This window comes from Diadema setosum, chromosome 6 (genome assembly GCF_964275005.1).
Source record: "Diadema setosum chromosome 6, eeDiaSeto1, whole genome shotgun sequence".
In the NCBI taxonomy this organism is placed as follows: Eukaryota; Metazoa; Echinodermata; class Echinoidea; order Diadematoida; family Diadematidae; genus Diadema; species Diadema setosum.
This window is the reverse complement of record NC_092690.1, coordinates 12,562,972-12,569,854: the sequence shown is the minus strand read 5'-3', so window position 1 is coordinate 12,569,854 and position 6,883 is coordinate 12,562,972.

Here is a 6,883-nt window from a genome sequence, read left to right as displayed (position 1 = left end):
CCCTCCCATGCCACTTGTTTATACATCCTCAACTAGACTTCAACCAAATTTGGTGATTTTTCCTAAGTGCAAACATTTGATGTAGGTTATATAAATTACGATTTACCTATGCTGGTTTATATATTATATATATATATATATATATATATATATATATATATATATATATATTATATATATATAAATATATTGCTGGTTCCCATGGCAACCGTAAACTTAGAACCATCTCAGTCAGATGTCAATGCGTGTTTACTTTTCTTTTTGTTCCAATGTCAGTTAATGTAATCTAGTAAACAAAATGGAGTTTTCTTGGCTATGATTTGAAGACCAAATTGTGGTTGCGATCGGATTGCCCTGAAGTGATCTACTTTCTTTATCTTTGCTGCCCTTACTGCCCTTATCTGACGAATGAAAGACAAATCAACAACTTGTACCGCTTTGAATCATGTTCTCTTTTTCTTTTTTGATGATGAAAATAAATAAACTAGTGAATTAGATTGAATTGAATGTGGCAAAAAAAAAAAAAGGTTTCCCTATATTATTTTGTATCATTTTCAATGTTTTACATACGTTTTGCCTTTAGTAAGGGACTATCATTTCCTGTATTAATTTGGAAACTCAAGATTTCCGAAATTCTGGAAAATATGGAATGTGACACCTATACAATCATGTAGGGCCTACATGTTCCTACCCTAAACATGTCCTCCCCCCCCCCAAAAAAAAAAAAAAAAAAAATACTGGTTTGTATTTCTTTATAATGAATAGCGCCCCCAAGTTGCAACCTCACGAGAAATTTAATCACGTAACAAACAGTGCAGTTATAGTGTTGCTCTTCTTTCCTGGCAAATATCAGGGAGGTGGACCAATCTTCCACCTCCCTGCAAATATGAAAGTAACTGGTGTAAATATAATAAAACACTTTCAAGGGAAAACATGATTCTAGCATTATTTTTTGTGTAGATACATGTATTTGTGGTCAAAATAGCTCCCCTAATGGGTGACCTTAAGAAAGTTCAAAGGAGGTATCAAGTGTAGGGCCTGGTACAGTGTGAGTTGCTCTATGGATATGCCAAAATATATATTGTGATAGCTTTATGTTTATGAGCCTAATTAAGCATCAAGACTTGGATTTGAGATCATTAAGACTTTTTTTTTTTAATTGGAACTGATTGGACAACTTAATTTTCATTACAATTAATTTGCTTATAAAAGGTTAATCAAAAAGGATGTGGGACTCGTGGTCGCTCTCAGTTCGTTTGATGACGGCTAGGAAGATAATTGACTTCTTATATCACTGTATACCATGCTACGTCATCGCATAACTTTGATGACGTCTTTGCAGCCGGGAGTTGACAGATGTCACGTCTGCACTGTAGGGTCCTAAATAGATCGCAAAACAGAGTATGAATTTAGATGTCAACGGAGTTCCCAACGTGTCCGTCTGAAATTGCAATATGGAGTGTATGATTGTGTTTGTGGACAATTTAAAACGAGTATATTGAACAGTAGACTTTATACTGTTTGTCATTAAGGTAACCGCAGCATAATATAATGCAATAAGAAAAAACAAACAAACAAACAAACAAAAACATTGCTATCATTCATTCTAGCTGATGCAAACATAAATTATCAGGTTATATTACAAATCATTGCTATCAAAGGAATTATAACAGGCACCCTAATCCCATTGTTACTTTGATAAGCCTTTGCTTAATGAAGGATGATACCCTCATTTCCTGTTTAGTTTGTCTGTGTGTCGGGTTAGCTGTTTTTTTTTTTCAGTTTTCAGTTCGACCTATCGGTTTTAAACGTTCTTCATTTTCCAATAAAAATCAGGGGCGAATCGAGGAATTCCGTAAAGGGGGGGGGGGGGTCTCCAAAATATTTCTGGTGCCACTTCGCAAAAGAAGGGCATCAGCGCAATTTTCTGGTGAAAAAAAAAATCACTTATTCATTGACTTCATTTTTAATTTTTTTATTAAAAAAAAACAATAAAGGAAGGGGTGCCCCCGTTGCGCCCCCTGGATCTGCCACTGAAAATCATGATATAATCAATGATGTGCAGATAATAATGCAACTATTTGGTCTATAATAAAAATCATAGCTTCAAGAATCGGCCGTATAAGAAAATTAATTGTTTTGCGTACAGTAAGGACGGTTCTGAATGCTCCAAAAGAAGGCAGTAAGATGATGCTGCTGATCAGTGATGATAATGTATAATATAAACATAATTATGTCTATAGCATTTCATTCCATTTTTCGTTTTCATTTATTCATTCCCTTATCAACAGCAACGCACATCAGATGTGAAAAATAAATATCAAAATATTCTTCATATGCATAATTTGTATGCATATAATAGTGTAATTATGATTGTTTAAAGGTTCTACATAATATTAAGTTTCCTCAAACTTATTGCACTGTTTATGTGTTGGTTCTGTAGAATGCAGCTCATCAGTGAGTGTTCCTTAATCCACTTAACTTCCCCATTAATTCGCTGCTTGTTGTGACTTTGAAATGACATTGCTTTGTGATAGCCCATCAGACTTTGACCAATCACAGTGCCATTCCCCTTAATTGCAAATCTCAAGAATGTAAATATTATGGGATGCTCACTGTACGCTCTAGGCTCTGCATAATAGGCAAATAATGATAAGAATTGAACATCACTCGGGAGCAAGTGCATGCTACAGATACCTCCCCATGATCACTCGTGCAGTCACACCCCCCCCCCCCCCAAAGGAAAAAAAAAAGGAAAAGGAAAAAGAAATTCGCAACAGATCACACTCAACACGGAATATTTAACTTATGTAATCTATATAATCAATCATAAAAATCTATAATCTAAAAATCGTAAAAAGCCATTAGATTTGTTTGTTGTTTGTTTTTTTAAAGACACTCTGCAGTCATCTTCAGGGCATATTGGACAATATGATATTATCGTGTTTAGGCCTATACCATTGTGTGGCAGCTCATTATATATTTTATACCAAATACATACGAATGTTTGCATAGGTCTATAAATGGGTATAGGGGTAAAAATATATGCCATTGTCATCTTGTTTTATTATTAGGGCCTTGTAGAGCAGGAGAGGCCTATGCGTGACATCAACGACTATTGTTGTGGCATTAAATTGCCAAATTTGCCCCCTGCCCCCCCCCCCCAAGGAGAGAGACAGAGAGGGATAGATTGGGAGGGAGAGAGGGAGAGAGGATCTCGCTCCCAACGCATGCATCACACGCGGTGGGGGGGGGGGGAATCTTGTAGACCGCAGCCCATTACCCCCCCCCCCCCCCCCCATTGAGGGTTTCAAAAGAGAAGAAAAAATATTTACAATCCCACCCTATAGACAGCAGGGGACGCCTTTACGAACGCCCCCCCCCCCATTTTCTTCTTTTTATTTCAGATTTAGATTTAGATTCAGATTCATATTTAGGAATTCTTCTTGTTGGCATATGGGCGTACACATATGATTATCTTCATACATACATACATACATACATGCATGTTATAGTCATGTACATGTACACATATAAATAAATACAATTTTCAATACATTTCTTTTGTTTTAACAAAAAAAATAAATAAATAAAGGGGGGTGCATGGGGGCGCGCCCGGGATGCGCTAACCCTGGATCCGCCATTGGACAGGACTTCATTCCTCACTTAAATCTAGGCCCTGTATACTGTGTGGTGATGCTGAGCAGCTCTTGTAAAACGCAAGTGTTTTATTTAAAAAAATACATAAAACTTGATTTTATTTATTTTTCTCAATGGGCACAGGTAGAACTTTCGTGTTGTAAAAAACAGAACTCATCCGGCCGCTGCTATAGATAAGACAGGCACGAAATGAAGGCTTACTTTTTAAGGACAACATATGGGCCGGGAATTCCGTAAAGGGGAAGCGCCCCCTCTCCCCTCGATCATTCTTTTTCCTTATAAATGAAAGACAGAGGGGCGTGCGCCCCGTGCTCCCCCTTCTGGATCCGCCACTGATTCAGAGACATGTGGATTGAGTAAATGCAGCAATAGCAGAACACATCAGTGAGAATTTGAGGCGGAAAATCAGACACTTCCGTTCAATTTAGTTAAAGTTTTCAGTGCCGTCATCGCTATGAACGGTATAAATAGGAGACAAAACGACTTACAGGTACTTACATGACTGAACAATATACTCATCGTATATGACGAAGTATGTCTTTTCATTTTTTTTTTTTCTAGCATTATGAGAGAGAGCACTTGGCTTACCTCTTTCAGAAAGCAGAGTATTATCCTTAACTTAGCTCGGGCCCTGGAATGTGTACTTTCAATTTAAAGAAATAAAATGAAATTTCGTGGAATTCTCCATACATGTACTTTCTTTATACTGTTTTCCACAATACGTCATGAGCTGTAGTATAGTCTCCTTATCCAGCAACACTGCACTGTAAATTTAAAAAAAAAAATCATAACTTTTGAATTTACTGTCCGATTTTGCTCAAACTTCAGCTGATAGGGCCTATACGTAGGCCTACTTTAATTCGCCCAATCCAAATTCATCATTTTGTTGTTGTTGTTGTTGTTTTTTTGAGGGTGGTGGTTTCTACTCTTTGAATCAAGAATTACCACACGTCTGAAGAAAAATTAAATTGGGAAAAAATGTTAATCTGTTGTTTTATACAATTAACTAACGTAACAAGATGGAGAACTGAATGTTCAACACGTACCATACATCACCCACATGCGTTGCTGTTCATATTCAAAGTGTCTGATTCACTTCCTGATTTATAAAGTCTGTGGTTCATATAGACTATAGGCCTACCACACACCCGTAGAAGAAATATTGAAATAAAACCAAAGCGTCTATAATGCGGTTTTTCATGTTTTTTTTTTCTTTTGCGTTATATAGGACCTAGGTTCGCGCTTGTCGTTCAAGTGTCGGTCCCTAAAAGTAACATACAAACAAATCAAATAGGCCTACAAGCACACAAACAAAAAGTGGATGGGGATCTTTCTATTCTTGACAGTTTATAACAGAAAACCAAAGCAGATCAATAACAGAGCAAATTCCCCCGTTAAGTTCTTGAGAAATAGACAAAGCCACAAAAAAACAACAACACCCCAATGCAGACACAACATCTAGGTCTGTGAAGACAACTAGGAGTTGTCAAGCAATGCATTCTTTCTTTTCATCTGTTCGATCACATGTACATCACATGTGGGAACGGTGGCTGAATGAATGATAGTAGACTGGTATATCGACATATCTTTCAGTCATGCGTGATCGTGGTCCTCGGTCAGCGGTTGCAAAATATGATGAAAGTTGAGTTGTTACCAATCTTCTTTCTACTACGAAAACGTGCTTGCATTCTATGATTGAGCGCGCCTGATAATTAATCTCCCGCCTTTTACCGGGACTTCGTTCTGTGCAAGCTGGTGAGCTGAGATTAGATGTAAACATAAATAAAACCGTGTGGCCTGCTGTTTTTATTTGTCTCCGCAGCCTATGTAGGATACTTTCTGTGAGGAATTCATATCAGACAAGAAGTAACAGGTAAAGTGAAACCAAAAACTTCTTTTAATCAAGGGCAGCTAGCTGGCAGTTGTGCAGTTATCATGGTTATTTGACCTCGGTAGTCGCCTATCGTTAGGTAGCTAGCCGATGAATTGAAGTTGAACATGTTGTTTGAAGAATCGAATGTGTAACGTTAGTCATATGGTAGTAGGCCTACGTGAATCATAAGAAAGGGAAAGCGAAAAGAGGGTATTATTTTGTTGCAACTGTTAGGCTTAGGCTACACTATTCACCAAGTCTCCACAGTGTTAGATAACAACACTGCCAAACAGAGTGTCTAGGCCCTAGGGCCTATTTCTGCAGATATTCGAGTGGTTTTCAGTGGTAAATTTACAGTGCAGTGGTAGTCTCTGATCTTTTTTTTTTTTTGGAGGCTTTTTTTTATTAAAGTCTGTAAAATTCATGTAACGTTAGGCCTAACGCCCTACGCGCACGCCTAAAAAGTAACGTTAGTCGTTGACCGAAAGATCGGTCTGTATCTGGTCGTCGGGGAAATGTTCCGCGGAGACTGCGTCTGGCACACAGATCCCCTCCTTATACAAGAGGAGATCGAGTGATATCCTTATACAAGAGGAGATCGAGTGATAACGTCAAAAAATAAAAGACTCCTCCGGACAGACGGATCTTTCCGTCTACGTCTGTCGTTAGTCTTTAGTTGTACCGATATTCGATAAAGTCAAGGCTGTCTATTAATGTCAAATACAATGTTCAGAATGTGTTTTGTAAACAGTGCATGCGGGCAGCCCCCGCCGGCCCTGGCGCCTCCCGCACGCCCACGGCTGCGTTTCACTGCACAATGCCCTGTGGCACGTGCATGTGGTGGTTATGGCCATGACCGGTCATCCGTGTCCATCCCAAGGCAGAAATTGATTGACCGAGGATTTACTTACAACAGTTAAATTTAGATCTACAACTGACCGGCCCGTGGCGAACATGAGTTCACCATGTGCGTGGTCATATCTCTCACTGAGCCACAACTCCTCATATCAGCTGTTTGGATCAGGCGTCTTGCGAAGTTGTGTTGTGAGTGGTTGTAGAATATCCTAGAACTCAAATGTTGCATATTTAGACTCGACGGAGGTCAGTGACATTGTCATTTCAGCTTCATACAAAGCTCATGGATGCTCTGAATCTGTGAATAGAACTTGAAGTTACTAGATGTTGGGATTTGATCAACACTCACACTGCGTGTCTACGGTAGGCCTAGGCTTGTAGGGATATTTGTTTCTATATATAAGAGTCAAAATGCAGATAGACAATCTAGTTACTTCTAGATATGTTTTGGCCAAATCGTGATATCGGTCCCCTCTTGTTATGCGTGTGTGTCTC